Raw genomic sequence first — 16,533 nt, forward strand, 5'->3', positions numbered from 1 at the left:
GTACAGGTCAAGGTTCAAGGTTGAGCTAGTTAGCATGGTTATTTGGCCCCTGCAGTCATAAACAACCCATTCTCACTCCCAAGGCTTCAAAAAATGAAGCATGGTCAAGCACCTCTAGCGTCACTATGAAGACGCCAAAGGTGCCCCTCAGCGTCACTATATCGACAAACTAGGACCTACATTGCTTTCAGTGGGAAACTTTTGGCGTCTATGGAAAGCCGTTGTAACATTTAATCTATAAGCCGTACTAGTATCTTTTTTCATGGTACTAGTACTTATTTTTTAGATACTAGTATCTTTTCCACGCACCAAAAAATAGGAAAAAAAACTCTCTGTCACAGCACAGCTCTGTACTAGTTGTCACGTTGTGGTGGGCTTACCGTACAAAGAGAGTGCAGGCTTCATGGCCACTGCAAAAGAGCCGGAGAGCCCGGAAGGAAGGGCCATCCTCCTCATCCGTGTGGAATGTGGATTTCTGCGAAAGATTCACACGGTCTCTGCATCTCCTGCTTGGGTGAAAAACACGCTCAGGCAGCGTTGTCCAACCCCGAGGGCTTGCCCCACTGCGCGACGTTCTCGGTCAAAACCCGAGAGTGAAGGCTTCGTGTTGCAGTAGCTGGGAAGTTGGACCCATGCCTCTCTGCTCAACCCAGAGAGGAACCGATGGATTGTCCACAGGCCTCCAGCTCCTGGGGTGAGATGATGGAAAAGGTGTCACCTGTCCTTACCCCACTGTTTGAAGATCCGTTAGCGGGAGAGGAAGATGACGATGACGAAGTGTTGTTGACCATCCTCAAGGACAAGGATGACGACGATGAAGATGCTGTTCTTCTCCCGATGCAGTCGCATCCGCCGAGTGCACAGGATGAGAGTTCACCCTCACCCCCGGCTTGTGGTGGCTTAAATGAAGAGGTTTTGGAATGAAGAAGTTTGGGATAAACCTTTTTCCCACCGAGTACCTGTTAAGGGCTTCTCGAGGCTAGATGTCCAGGCAATGGAGCATTTGGGGATGGCAGATACTCCCCCTGTAGAATCATCTGTAGCGAATCATTTCAATCTGAGCCGCAGGGCAGCGCTCTCCTCAATCGCCGCCTGCAATGGCCGTACGTGCTTTGAACGCGATGTCCCTCCTTACAGCCTATCAAGCGGAGTTATTAGAGGAGATGGGGCATCAGCTGGACTCCAGTTGGACTCTGGGAGGAGATATGCGTCATTGCAGATTTAAACCTGCGCACCTCCTGCAGAGCAGTTCAAAGCTGCGGTCGGAGTATGGGCTTAGCGGTTGTGGGAGAGAGATCGCTATGGCTGGGTTTGTCAGGCCTCTCTGACAAAGAAAAAGTGGAGTTTTTGGATGCCCCTATCGATCCAAAGGCCATGTTCCGCGCGACGGTAACAGCTATGCGTCTGCAATGTGACCTGTGGAAAAAAGAGGGAGAAGCAATCGAGGTCTGTCTCCCCAGAAAGCCGGCAGTTTGTCCTTATCACCCAAGCCGTCCGAATTTCAGGCCTTCAGGTAGAGGAGGTCATTCGGATTATCAACCTTCCCGTCCTGCTCCACCACAACAGCCGGGAAGTGCGGGCCTTCAGTCAAAGCCTGGTTTCGTGAAACTGAAACAATCGTTCACAGCCGCTGCAGCGAAACACCGGTCGGCGCCCCTCAGGGGAACATAAAGAGGCGGTCGACCTGAGACATCAGTTGGGCAACAAAAAGGGTTTGGAGACAGCACTCAGGGTTTCTCTGTCCCATCCCTGCAAAAAGATTCCTTTCTCCCTCCCACGGGGAAACGGAGAAGGAATTTAAGTGTGGAAAATGTTCGTGTGGGCAGTTCAAAGTCCAGTGTTCGCAGGAAAATGGCCCAAAAGTTCGTAAGCATCCCATCACAAATAAAGTTTTCTCTGTCGCATCCAAGCCAAGGGTTGAGGGCACAGAGTGGGATAAAGATAAAAAGATATCACAAAAAAGTAAAACAATAACAAAAAATAATGAATATAACTCCTTCAACGGAGCATTATTCCCCCCCTTCGCCACTAGAGGGTGCCACAGCACTCTGCTCAAGCGGAGAACTGGCGTGAATGCGCAGTTCATCCCTGCGTTTTAACCACAATAGACAGAGTATACAGACTTCAATTCGCTGTAAAACCTCCTGTGTTCAATGGAGTGGTAATTTCAGTGGCCCAAGGGTAAGCAGCTCAGGTTTTAGTGGAAGAAATATCCTCTTTAGTGAAAAAAGGAGTGATAAGAATGATTCCAACGGAGGAAAGCCAGACGGGCTTCTACTCCCATTATTTTGTGATTCCCAAACGAGTGGGAGGTCTCCGTCCCGTTTTAGATTTACGGGTCCTCAAAAAACACCTCAGAAAATACAAATTCAAAATGCTTTCGCTCAGAACTTTGTGTCAAAGTATTCGTCAAGGGGATTGGTTCACCTCAGTGGACCTCCAGGAAACATATTTTCACATAGATATTTTTCCTGCTCACTGGAAATATCTGAGGTTTGCTTATCAGGGCACAGCATACAAGTATATATGAGGATCCCCTTTGGCATGGCTTTGGGCACCCAGGGTATTTACCAAATTTTGTGGAAGTGGCTCTGACAACCGTTAAGGAATGGAGGAGTCAGAGTTTCATCATATCTGGACGATCTGCTCATCTGCGCGCCGTCTCCGCATCAAGCAGAGAGCGATACACACACACTAGTGATGCATCTGGAGAGATAGGTTTCAAGACAAACCAAACAAAGAGTTGTCTAATTCCTTCACAGGAAATAGTCTACTTGGGCCTCAGGTTGAATTCATTGAGGTTTCGAGCATTCCTATCAGAAGACTGCATCAAAGCATTTCTCACCTGCCTCTCCCTCTTTCAACGAGAGAGTTTAGTCTCTTTCGGAATGTGTCTTTGACTAGTGGGTCTGATGGCCTCAGCAGTGTCAGTGGTTCCCCTGGGACTGTGGACAATGAAGGATTTACAGAACTGGACAACGTCACAGAACGCATGTTCCAGGAATAATGAACAGGGGGAGGGGATTTACTGTCCAGAGGGAATCCTCTGTACGGGGAGTGGAGACTCCACCCCCAAGTTATGCTCATGGTGTGGCAGAGATTCGGCCAGGCCGCCGTAGATCTCTTCGCATCATGCGAAGATGCGCAATGTCCCCTGTTCTTTTCTCTGGTGGGCAACGATGCACCGTTGGGTGTGGATGCTCTTGCCCACGAGTGGCCAGACGTTTTTACTTTTACGCTTTCCCTCCATTGAGCCTGATTGAGCAGACACTACGAAGGGTTCGGGAACGAAAGCATGTAATGATTCTGATCGCGCCATACTGGCCGGGGAGACTTTGGGTTGCGGAGATTGCGCAACTGCTCTAAGACCAGCCATGGCCGTTACCAGCACTCAGGGATCTCCTCTCACAAGCACAGGGGGGAAATATTTCACCCCTCCCCTCAGAAACTAGCTCTCTGGGCCTGGCCCGTGAGAGGCTAAATCTGAATGCAGCTGGGTTACCTCCAAAAGTGATTGAGACAATTCAGAACGCGAGGGCTGCCTCAACGCGCTCTTTATATAAATCTCAAATGGAGGGTGTTTGAGGGTTGGTGCGCAGATAGGAACAAAGTTCCTTTCCTGTGTTCAGTTTCGGATGTGCTGGTTTTTTACAGGACCTTCTGAATAAGGGCAGAGCCTTTTTTACGGTTAAGGTTTATCTGTCCGCTATCTCGGCATGTCATGTGGGTATTAACTCGGGTACTATTGGCCAGCACCCTCTCGTCTGTTGATTTATGAGAGGTGCACGTCGGTTACTCCCAGTGTCGAAGCCACTGGTCCCGCCCTGGGACCTGTCTGTGGTTCTGAACGCCCTCTCAAAAGCCCTTTTGAGCCCATTGATAAGATTGCCTTGAAGCTACTAGCTCTAAAGATGGCTCTGTTACTCGCTCTCACTACAGCAAAAAGGGTGAGTGAACTACATGCTTTATCAGTTCACTCCTCATGTATGATGTTCGCTCCGGGTGTTTCAAAAGTCACTTTTAGAACTAACCCGTTGTTTGTACCCAAAGTGTTTGATCACGCTGGTGCAGTTCAATCAGTGGACCTGCTAGCTTTTCATCCACCACCCTTTGCATCCCCAGAGGAGGAGAGGTTACACAGTTTATGTCCTGTTTGTACTCTACGTATGAACGTTCAGAGAACACGTACACTTCGTAAGAGCAATCAGCTGTTTGTCTCTTGTGCTGACTCTTACAGAGGAAGACCTATCTCCCGTCAACGCCTTTCTCATTGGGTGGTGGAGGCTATCGTATTATGTTACAATAATTTAAATTTGGAGCCCCCAATAGGACTAAGAGCACACTCTACTAGAGGAATGGTTACTTCCTGGGCGCTGTTTAGAGGCATCTCTATTCGGGAAATTTGCGTGGCAGCCAACTGGTCTTCTCCGCACACAATTGCTCGTTTCTATAGACTGGATGTGACAGAGCCCTCTCTGGCCCATTCAGTTCTGAGAGTGAGTAGTCAGGTTGTATAATGCAATTTTTACTAAAGGACGAGTTCCTCATATTATTCTGTTTTCACCTCCGTCAGGAGCTATGATTCAGATAATTACACAGCCTTTCTTAGTCTGCTTCGTCAGCATATCGGCAATACAGGAGTTGTCTATATCCCATAGTGAGATACCTCACTCATGTTATCAGAGAACCGGGGTTACGTAACGACGACTCTGTTCTTGTCATAGGATAACTATTTGGTGTTTTAAACCATGCAGGTGCGCGAGAGAGAGCCTATGGAATCAACAATAATCGAAAAAACATACTTTCAAACATACTGATAAACTAACGTTAAATATAAAAATACTGTATTTAAAACAGCTAGTTCATATATAGTCGGATGCAACTGTTATCCCGCGCGTCCTGTGACAAATTTGCCACATCTGCGCATGTAAGTTTAGTCTAAATGTTTTGCAAAATCAGTCAACGGTGAAAATCAATAGTAGATTTCATTTAAAGACCAACAGTTTAACACTAAATATTGGACATAAACTAACACTTTAAAATATAAAGTATTTAAAACAGGCAAGTTCATATAAGTTAAACTGAACAGATGCATCAGTCATACAGCACTCTGGACCGTGTGCCCCCATGACAAGCCCGAAGCAACCCCAACAGAAACGAATGAGATGCATTCTAACATAACTGTGGCATTAAACTCAGTTAGTGAGGGCTGGTTTAAAATAGTGCACATATATAGGCCGTTCAGATTACTTGTGAAAGTGCAATGAAATACCTTATATCTGCAGACGATGTAGGCTAGATCTGTTTGTGGTCCTAATCCTCATTTGTTTGCATGCATGTGTGTGTGATGTGTTGTTATAGTGTGATATAGAGGGGATTTTTTATAGAGTTTTATTATGGGGAGAAATATAAAGAGTATTATTTTTTTTTTTTTTATTTTTTTTATTTTAATATGAGAGTGTGCCAAATATCGTCTTGACTATCGACAAAGACATCTGCTATCGTCGATATCTCTGACTATCATCGATACACGATACTATCGTCTATCGGCACAACCCTATCATGTACACCTAGGATGCCTTGAGGGTGAGTAAAATGTGCCTATTTTCATTTTTGGGTGAACTAACCCTTTAATACTAATTGTACAAAATGTTTAGTAAAATAAGTAATATAAGTAAATTTATATAAAAAAATCTAAATTCATTTTATAATGTACATTAATAAATATATTTACAAGTATTTTTATAAATATATTTATATATTTTTGGGAACACTTTAAAATACGTTACCATTAGTTAATGTTATTTAATACATTAACATTTACTATCAATGAGCAATACATTTGTTACAGTATTTATTAATCTTTGATACAATTAATAAAAATTCTCTTGTTCATTGTTAATTCATGTTAGCTCAGTCTATTAAATAATGTTAAGAACAGAGTACTCTGGACTGCTAAGCCAGTGTTATAGGTTCAAACCCCAGAAGGAGAAGTTCATGGATTAAAATCTATTATAATGAAGAAGAACATAACTCAGTTATTGAACCTCCAATCAAAGACAAAATGTCACTTTTGGTAAGAAAGTATTTGCGAAATGAAGAGGAATGATGTAATTGCTGTGTGGGACACCCATTGGACTATTCTGACAATGTTTTTCATACTTTTCTCTACCTTGACAGTGTAACTTACTTGGCAGTCTATGGGACAGACACAGGCCTCCAGGTTTTTCATCCGAAAAATATCTTCAATTGTGTTCCGAAAATGAACAAATCATGGGGATAAATTATTAATGACAAAATTTTCATTTTGGGGTGGAGTATCCCATTAACAACATAGCCCAGGCTGTGTGTGTCAAGCTCCAAACAGAAATACAAATCCATTAAAGTATTCTGATAGTGCTATATTATAGTAGTCTTCTGAAGCCATACAGTGTCCTTGTGTGGTGAACAGGGTGAAAGTTGAAGTTGATTTTTATTGCAAACCTCTCTTTTTTTAATCTTTTGGTCAATCTATCTATTGCAGGTTCTTGCTAAGGTGTGTTCATGGGATCTTCCTCCTCTCCCTGAGAGCTACAGGAAAGCCTGTCAAAGTCTGGGAGTGGGTGAGTGTTGTGTCTTTCTAGTTTGGGATCTCTCTCACAAAACATGTTCGTTTCATACCATGTGTGTTTCAGAGTAGAACCGGCGTGTGTCTCGGCTGTGTGAGGTGCAGGTCAGCAGCTCCTGTGTGAACGTCTGTGGACTCAGTTTTGCCCTCTGACTCCCTCTCCTCAGAGTGCTCAAACTGCAGGCCAGCCTCACGGAACTGCGCATCTCTGCCAACCCTCTGAACAATGACCTCCTTCCAGAACTGATGTCTGTGGCGGCCACTATGCCCAGACTGAGGATTTTTGACACATCAGCCAATCAGATCACTGGAGAAGGGCTCAAAAAGCATCAGACACGTTTTGAAACGAAGAGTCAAGCTGCTTTCCAGGCAAGTGTACTTTCATTTCTTCCAGTAATATAAGATCATCTATTAGGGACAGACGTTACAGAAGTTTTCATATCAGTTATTGGCCATTATTAGTTTTTCGTATTGTATTTTTTTATTTAATGAAATCAGTCGATAAAAGATATTTAAAAGCTCATGTTTAAGGTAGGGCTGTCACGATATTAGATTAGATTTTCATATAACGGTTATTGTGGCCATAAAAAATTCACGATATCGATATATCGTGATATCTATAGAAACCTTGGGTGGGGGCAGGGGGGATATCAGTCAAATTATTTTTTACTTTGTTTATTGAATTTTTCTTTTTCACCCAACGAACAAAAGGATACTGATAAACGCAGGGCACAAGACTCTGGCTTTCTCCGTCTTTTATGAAGCTCCTGTGAAATAACGAGAGAAAATACAGTATGATGAATAAGTTCAACAGTATGATGAATAAATATTAATGGTAACACTTTACTATAAGATGTCATTTTTTTTTTTTTTAAAGATTTATTTATGGGCTTTTTATGCCTTTATTGGAAAGGACAGTGTAGAGTAGACAGGAAAGTGTGTTTTTTGGTGAAGAGAGAGGGGAGTGGGATCGGCAAAAGGACCACGAGCCGGGACCTCGAACCCAGGTCGCAGTCAGCGCAGTTGCGCTGTATATGTCGGCACACTAACCGCAAGGCTATTGGCGCCGACTAAGATGTCATTTGTTAACATTAATGTATTAACAAACATGAATGAACAAGAACCAATACATTTATTACACATTTTTTATTAATCTTTGTTAATAAAAAATAGAGTCATTCATTGTTCATGTTATTTCACAGTGCATTAATGTTTACAAACACAACTTGTAATTTAATAATGCATAAGTAAATGCTGAAATTAACATGAACTAAAATTAATAAATGCTGTGAAAATATTGTTAATTATTATTTATGTTATTTATATGTTAACTAATGTAACGTTAATTAACTAATGTTAAAACTAATGAACCTTATTGAAGAATGACCGCAGATGAGGCATTTAAGTGCTTGGCACTGCGACCAACTAACATTTTACATTTTACAAATACTAAAAAAAGATGAGTAAAGAAAATGCTGTACTTATTAAAATAATCACCCTTTACTTAATTATATGAACACAGAAAACCACTGTTTAACAGGTTAATATAACGTGTCCCATTATAGGACTAGTAAAATAATGACAACTTACTGAGGGGCTGCACCTCTGTGTGTCTTCTTGTGTGACAGGTGTCAGTGTTAAGGCACAATACTGCCACCTGGAGCTCAACCAGGTACTGGCGCTGGAGTTATTTACATGTGGGGGTATCATAAGAGAACTGTTCATTTAAAATATTGCGGTTTATCGCTAATACTGGTATATTGTCACACATTAAATTACAACATGAATATAGTTAATTGTTGCTTTGAATGTCACGGTTATCGTCAATACCGGTATATCGCGACACCCCAAGTTTAAGCTCTTTCCCCTATTTTTACATTAAGATTAACTTACCATCTTTAAAAACACTAATAACTTAGAACTTGCATAAATGTCATTATAGCAAATTGCGATATCGAAGAAGTTTCATACTGTGTGTATCCAATATAATCTATATATATATATATCTATATCTATATATATATATATATATATATATATATATATATATATTATATATATATGTAACCCTACGGTGGTAGTTCTGCTTATAGGCAGGCTAAGAATCTATTGTAGGAGTTATCTAAATCTAGATTCGATGAGGAGGTTGGTTATGTACTAATCATATGGTCAAAAGGACTCACAGATTCCATTCCAAAAGAAGCACAGGGCAATAGTATTAAAGTTTTTGAATGTAGCTCTTATTCAAATTATTTTTCTTATTTCCTTGTTCAAAATTCAATATTTAGTTCAGTTCACATAGCATTAGTACCACTGATGTTAACAAATCAGGCACAACTTTTGAAATCTCATGAAACAAAACAAAAGGGAAAATCCTTCAAAGAAAGAAAATTGTTACCCTTGAGTGCACTCAAATATTTTAACTGTCCAACCACCCCTTCAATACTCAGCATCCATATCAAACCACCAAATTGAACCGTTGCAGCGCTGTTAGTTGAGGCAGTGGACCAGGGAACAGGCACCAGGGGCAAACAGAGAGGAATCCAGCTTCGGTGGAAAGAACACCAGGGATCCGGGACCAGAGGAAGCCTAAAAAAAAACAGTCCTACACAAAAATGTGAAGAAAATTAACTAATGTTCAACTAAATGTATTTTTTCCATCTTTTCATCATTTAAGAGTCCATAAATGTTCAATAATACAACTTAAAAATTAAAATCAATCAAATGGAATGTGGACAAACAAAGTACAGTATAGCATAGTAACTCAAAATGACATACTTGACTCAAACAAAATTATTTCCTTTCAAAATGTATTTTTCATTGTACCAAAATATACAACAAAATGTACCTGTGTGAAACATCCACTGCTATTGTAGATAGCCAGACTGTTTTTTTAATCCACTGTAATCCACTGTAACGTTGAAATGTAAAACTTTTTAGTCATTTTTCACCATTTAGCTTCAAGCTAATCAACATAAAATGATAGGTTTCACTCAACGAGATAAAACTTCGTTTAACAACAGGTGTCGTCTAAATTTCAATGTAGTTCAACCTCGAGGATATTTCGGTTTTCTAAATCAATTTCAATCTTAATATTTACTTCGCTGCTCTGGCTCCCATTTTTCCAGGCTTTTTCACAGGCAGTCGAATGGCAGAAAACAGCAGACGAAGAACGTTTTATTGTGCACTGCCACCTAGTGGCGAACTAGTATTGCATTTTACCCTAGTTTTTAAGTGTTTGCATTAAAAGGTCATTTCAGTACTTTATTTGTTCAAAATTGACAGGGTTTTATATATATATATATATAGATATATATATAGTCATGGGCCAAAAATATCGGCACTCTTTGGTAAATATATGATCAAAGAAGGCTGTGGAAATGAATCTGATTTGTTAATCCTTTTGTTTTTTTATTAAAAGTATTATAAATATTATATTTTATTGGATATTAAGAATTTAAAATGGGGGAAAATATCTTTATGAAATAAATGTTTTTCTCTAATACACATTGGCCACAATTAACGGGCAATCTTTTCTTCAAAACATTTTGAAACCTTTATTTGGCAGTTTAACAGCTCTAAATTAGCTCTAAGGCACCTGTGCAATAATCATGCTGTCTAATCAGCATCTTGATATGCCACACCTGTGAAGTGGACGGATTATCTCAGCAAAGGAGAAGTGCTCACTAACACAGACTTAGACAGATTTGTGAACAATATTTGAGATAAATAGGCCTTTTGTGTACATAGAAAAAGTCTTAGATCTTGGAGTTGACAGCTCATGAAAAATGGGGGCAAAAACAAAAGCGTTTTGCGTTATAATTTTGTTACAGTGTGGTGTGGTTATATATAAGTTTTATATATATAGAGAGAGAGAGAGGAGAGAGAGGAGATAGAGAGAGCTAGAGCTCGCTGAGTTTTAACAAGCATATCTTAGTTTTGATCTCGTTAACTGCGACGTTCACCCCAACATGCATGAGTCACCCAGAGTGGTGTGAGTCACGTGAGATAGATCTGCAGCTATATAGATGGTGAACAATGAATATCATGATAATTAAGACTCTCTTGTCAGTATGTGATCAGGAGTTTTGCCCCTCTCTGAGAAGAAATTAACTGCTTCCCTTTTTTACTTCAGTGGTTTCACGAGGAAAGCATTAATGGTCAAGTCTAAAAGAACAGATGTGAAATTCACACGTCATGAAATCAGGATTACTGAGAACTTGTTGATCATCAGACAACAATGACAAGAGAGTGCTGCATAAATACTTTGATAAGCATGCATTGATAATGATATATTTTATATAAATTTCCCCCCTCTCCTTTTATATCCACTTTTTTTCACTCTGTAATGTCTAGAGGAGTTGACTTTAAGCATGAATCCTCTGGGTGATGGCTGGACGCAGGCATTAGCGAGTCTTCTGTCCGCATGTCCCCTGCTCTCCACTCTGTCCCTGCAAGCTTGTGGCCCCTCTGCACGCTTCCTGCAGCAACACCGTCTGTTCTTAGCCAACGCCATGGCCAGTACGTGCACCATCAGATGCATCTGATCTGACGTGACCTCTGTTTGACAACCGAATGAAATCATGCTGTTTCTGTCCTGTCCTGTTATTTATGCTCTCCACCAGGCACTGGAAATATGCGGTCAGTGTGCCTCTCCCATAATGACACTGGGCTCCACTGGTTTTGAGCTTGTGTTGAAGACGTTACGATGCACTGTCTCACGCACCTTCAGCTCTCTGCAGTCTGTAGAGGTCCATCTGACCAGCCTGCCCATGGAGATCCTCACTAAACTCCTGAACACACGTACACTTACTTCCTCTAGTCCAGTTTATTTTAGGACTTGCCAAACTTGAAAAGGAATTATCATCAGTGTTTTTAAAATGTCAGTACATGACTGAACTGTTTTTGTTTAATGCAACCTCTCCTCCTACCTGTCAGTCAGTTCCTCGTTCCAAATATAAAAACAAGAATGTGTGCGTAAGATGTTTAGTTGTGGGCTTGTGGGCTGTTTTTTGGCAATTGAAACGCTCCAGCCCTAAAGCCATTTAATCTCTGCTTTAAACCTACATCGTTCATCGCTATGTAAATAATATTGACTAAATGTTTGGGTTCCAGGGTGACTGTCCACTCACGCACTTAAATCTGGCTGGAAATGGCCTCACGGACCACAATGTCCTCTTGCTCATTAGGTGAATCATTCAACTCTCATCTTACTGTATTGAACAAACAACTTAATGCTATCATTTATATTCTTATTTTCAGTTTTCAGACCTATCGTATATATTATAGATATATTTTGGGTTATTTTTAGGTGTCTTCCTGTTTGTCCCTCTCTTGTGTCTTTGATACTTGTCTGCTAACCCTTCAGTGACTTCAGTTGCCCTTCAAAGTCTCCTTAATTGCCCTCATGGAGGCCCAACGACCTTGACCCATCTCGTTTTCAAAGTATTTTCTTTTCCTCCTGTAATAGTCAGGTTTAATCGCTTCTCAAAACAGCTCTGATGCATTTCCTTTTGGATCCTGCCGGTGGTTTGGTTGTAGGCTGATAAGGGGAAAGATTGGAGGTTTTTTCAAATCCCTAAATGGTGTTAAACTTAAGGGATATTTTTTTTAATTTTGAAAATTGTGGTTAGTTTTTTTACTTTGGGTCGTTCCAAGCTCTGTGCACAAAAAGTTTTTTTTGAGCTTTATAACATTACGGTTTGAACCGCTGATGTCACATGGATTATTTTATCGATCTCCTTGCTACGTTTTCTGAGCCTTGATCATGTAAGGAGTCCTCCTTGCTGTCTATGAGAGTCAGAGAGCTCTCAGAATACATCAAAAAATATCCTAATTTTTGTTCCGAAGATGAACGAAGGTCTTAAAGGGTTTGTAACTACCATAAGGGTGTGTAATGACAAGACTTTTCAAATTTTGGGTGAACTATTCATTTAAGGCAAAGAGGTTTAAACTCAAAGGGAATTGAGGACTACTTCACCTGTTAATTATTTTTTACTGACAATTCAGACCTTGCTTTCTGGGGCATCTGATCAAAAATGGTGAGAAATTACTACTACGAGTATGATGTTATTCAGTTTTTGCTGCACAAAGGCCATTTCATGAAGTAGATAGTAGATATCAAAATTAACTGGAAGTGATGACAAATTTTGACACTTGGACACTTCAAGCTTATTTTGTTTATAAAGTTGCATGTAGTCACATCATAATCTTGCAGCATCAGGATCTCACAGAAAAAGCTGTTTGAGAAGCTAATTTCGTGCAATGTTGAATTGCTGTATGTGTCACCAACCATCTAAACAAACTGATACTTGATCGCTGTATGTATTTAATGTGGACTTTTTTACTGTGTCCTGTAATGGTTGAAGTTCCTCTCGTTTTTCATGACAGGCTGTCAGTGTCAGGACCTCTGGGTGATGTTTTGTTTGGAAAGTCTGTCCTGATCACATTCAGAGACCTGTGTTTGTGCCCCAGAGTCTGAATAAACTAGACCAGGATGCACTGCAGCAGAGCTGGAGATCAGAACCCCTGCATGTGTTTTCTCGCAACTTCAAATGCATGCTGAGCATCACCGCAGCTTCACAGTAAACTCTTTCCGGCAGTAGCATTTAGGTCTAATGGACCAAATTCTTTGAAAACATCTGTCTGTAAATATGTCTAATTGTATCATGTGTGGCTGTCATTTATGTATTTTTTTATTGTAAATTATTTTTATGGACATGTATATTTGTTTTCTACTTGACTCAAACCCCATTTTATTCTATTTAGTGCAATTTCTTTTTTGCTGATATTTGTTGCTAAAGGTAAGAAATTATGAGTTTGAAATGGGGTAAGGGATATTAATATGTGCTGTGGTGCTTATGGACCAAGACAACGGACCAATAAATATTAACCAGACATCCTCTGTTTGTAAAAGTATCTCCAAAAACTGGGAAGAGCCAAAAACATGTTCACAAAACATGAGTTTTGGCATGCATTTATTGTGCCGTAATTTAAAGAAAAAGAGAGTATACAGTAAAAAAAAACTGGTATACAAAAGTGCAGTTATCACACCATTAGCTCTAGTGCAATTAATGTTAGCTCAGTTTTCCCAGCTAAAGCAAACACTCAAGGGGCTTTTCACTCTTGAAACCATTTAACTCTGGATCAACAGGATCCTGGGTTATCTTGCTTCACATCACACATTGCTCATAATGTACCAGGGGCTAACAATTAAAAGTGGTTATTCATATGCTGACGTTTCATACTGTACATTCCTGAAACCCTGAGTTTTTTGTTTGCTTTTTTTGTGCTTTTTTTGCATATTCGTAGGGACAGTGGACTAACAGATTGTGACTTGTTTACCTAATGGCTCTTGCGTCGCTCATCTTCATATTATATTGTTGCCAACTATGCTGTTTCTTTTTTCTCTATATGGAGTTTTGGACTGTTAAAGGTAAGAAAGAGACTGTCCTCTTTATCACTCAAATTTTAGCACATTTTCAGTCACCATTTGACATTTTTTTTCCCCTTAAAAGCTGAACCAACCGTTTATAGTGCGACTTTTCCATAACTGTTGCTAAGTGTTTAGCCCTAACATTTAAACAGGCCATTGTTTCGCACTATATATATTATATTGTACTGCTATGTGGGGTTAACACTAAAAAACAAGCGGTCTTTTCCTGCTCCAAAGCAGGGTTTATAAACCACATGAATAAAGCGGCGCTAAACCTGCTTCTAAGTGTGAAAGGTTTCTTTACCGGGGGCTTAAAAGCAGGGTTTAGAACGACAGTAATATTTTACCCCAAAAATGACAATTGTGCCATGGTTTATCTACGCACCATCAGGCATATGATTTTCTTAGTTTAGACAAATACAATTAGAGTTATATTAAAAAATAGCCTGCCTCTTCCAAGCTAACGGCAGTGAATGGTGGTTGAGAATTTGAAGCAAAATAAAGTGACATATATCCATCATAAAAAGAGCTTCACATGGCTCCAGGGGGTTAATAAAGGCCTTCTAAAGGTGATCTGATTCATTTGTGTAAGAAAAATATCACCAATAATCTCTAGCTGCTAACTGTCACAAATATGGATCTTTTTCTTACACAAATGCTTTACTTTGCACCAGAAAGCATTTATTAACCCCCTGAAGCTGTGAGGAGCACTTTTTAGGATGGATGGATACACTTTTTTTTTTTTTGCTTCAAAATCTTGACCAAAATTTTCTGCCATTATAAAGCTTGGAATAGCCAGGACACTTTTTAATATAACTCTGATTGTATTAGTCTGAAATAACAAGTCATATATACCTAGAATGGCTTGAGGGTGAGTAAATCATGGGGTAATTTTCATTTTTGGATGAACTATCTCTTTTAGCGCAGTGTGAAAAGCCCTTAAGAAACAAACAAACTAAAAAGCCTTATGCATTTATTCAATATATCAAAGGGATTCTTAAACTTTCAAAGGCCTTTAACAAATACCAACATGAATAACAGATGGTCCTGGCATCATCAGTAGTTGAGAGTTCTTCGATCAGGGAGTGCCCATGTACTTGTTCACCAACATCCTACACAGGTACTTCAGGAAGCCGATTCCATCGCAGACCGTCCCCAGCATATTTTTAATGTCATCCTGTAGGAAAGTGACCAGCAGAGTTAAGATTAAGCCATTAGCCTCATATGAACTTGTAAAAGTGTACGAAACAGTACTGTTACCAACCTTAGTTGAGCCCTTGGTGATCTCACTTTTCAGCTTCCCCATGGCCCACTTGCAAGCCCAGCACAATCCAGGGAGTTGTTCTGATGGCATCTCAACTAACAAGATAACAGATACAGCATATTAGAGTCAATAGTTATGATAGGACAGCTGGGTCACTATCAATAGGTGCGTTTTACATGGACACTTTTTGCTTCCATCGGACTGAAGTTAATTCTGATTGACGAATCCGAACGTAGTGTTTACATGAACGCTAAATAAAGTGATCGGGTTGGTATTCACGTTTATCCCATTTGTGCCAAATTTTTCTGAATGGTTCATACATATAGTCATGTTAATAGTGTCCTATGTGAAACATGTTCTGCATTTATTTTCCCCAGGTTTTAGTTTATTTTCTTGAAAAATCGTATTTGAATGGGCGGCAACTATAGTTGCGGGTGGGCAAATAGGTTGTATTCACCCCTTCAAATGTAAAATTTGAATAGGAGAACATTTGGCATCTAACTCCAAAATAACTGTTTTTCAACAGATTCAATCTTTATTCATAAACAAATTAATTATGCAAAACAGTTGAAGAACATTCGATGCAAACCCCCCAAAAAGTTGCATCTAGCTTGAATATGAAATACAGAATAAATCGTTTGTCTTAAAATGGTGGAACATAGGGCAGAACAAAGAGCAGGCAGCATAAGTTGACCCCAACATGGTATTGTGTATCCATAAGTTAGATATAAATAAATAAAAAATAAATAGAATTAAGGAAATATTACAATTTTTTTTTTTTCTAAAATGTTTTTATAATAAAAAGGTCTATCTGAAAGAAAATTATGCATGGTTTTTAGGCACATAGTATTCAATGGCTGACTGTAGTAGGTGATTTCATATAATAATGTAAATGTAAATTCATTACTTCTCTGAATTTCAGCATGACAATGGAATCACAAGCTACTAGTCATAAAATGAATTAGGGTCCTTGACCAATTAGAATTAAACGCATCCAAACTGGATAAATGGGCCTCAATATTTTGCCCCTTATGAGACATAATGTCATAAAAGAGATATATATAAGAAAAATATAATCTACATCAATTAATCCCATGTGTAAGCTCTTTATCTTTCCATTCTTCCTTTTGTGTGACTGCCTAAAGTTTGAAAACTGCTGCTGTCACTTTGAAAACGGGAAAATTTCAAACCCTCATGGCAAAAAGCAGACACAGAAGTGGGGCAGTA

At 39.7% G+C, this 16,533-nt stretch overlaps 1 pseudogene; it reads left to right on the forward strand.

Moving 5' to 3' along the window:
- The first annotated feature begins 663 nt into the window (after positions 1–663).
- Positions 664–13,195, forward strand: LOC122140236 (annotated as a pseudogene).
- The last annotated feature ends 3,338 nt before the right edge of the window (positions 13,196–16,533 follow it).

This window comes from Cyprinus carpio, chromosome B17 (assembly GCF_018340385.1).
Source record: "Cyprinus carpio isolate SPL01 chromosome B17, ASM1834038v1, whole genome shotgun sequence".
Taxonomy (NCBI): Eukaryota; Metazoa; Chordata; class Actinopteri; order Cypriniformes; family Cyprinidae; genus Cyprinus; species Cyprinus carpio.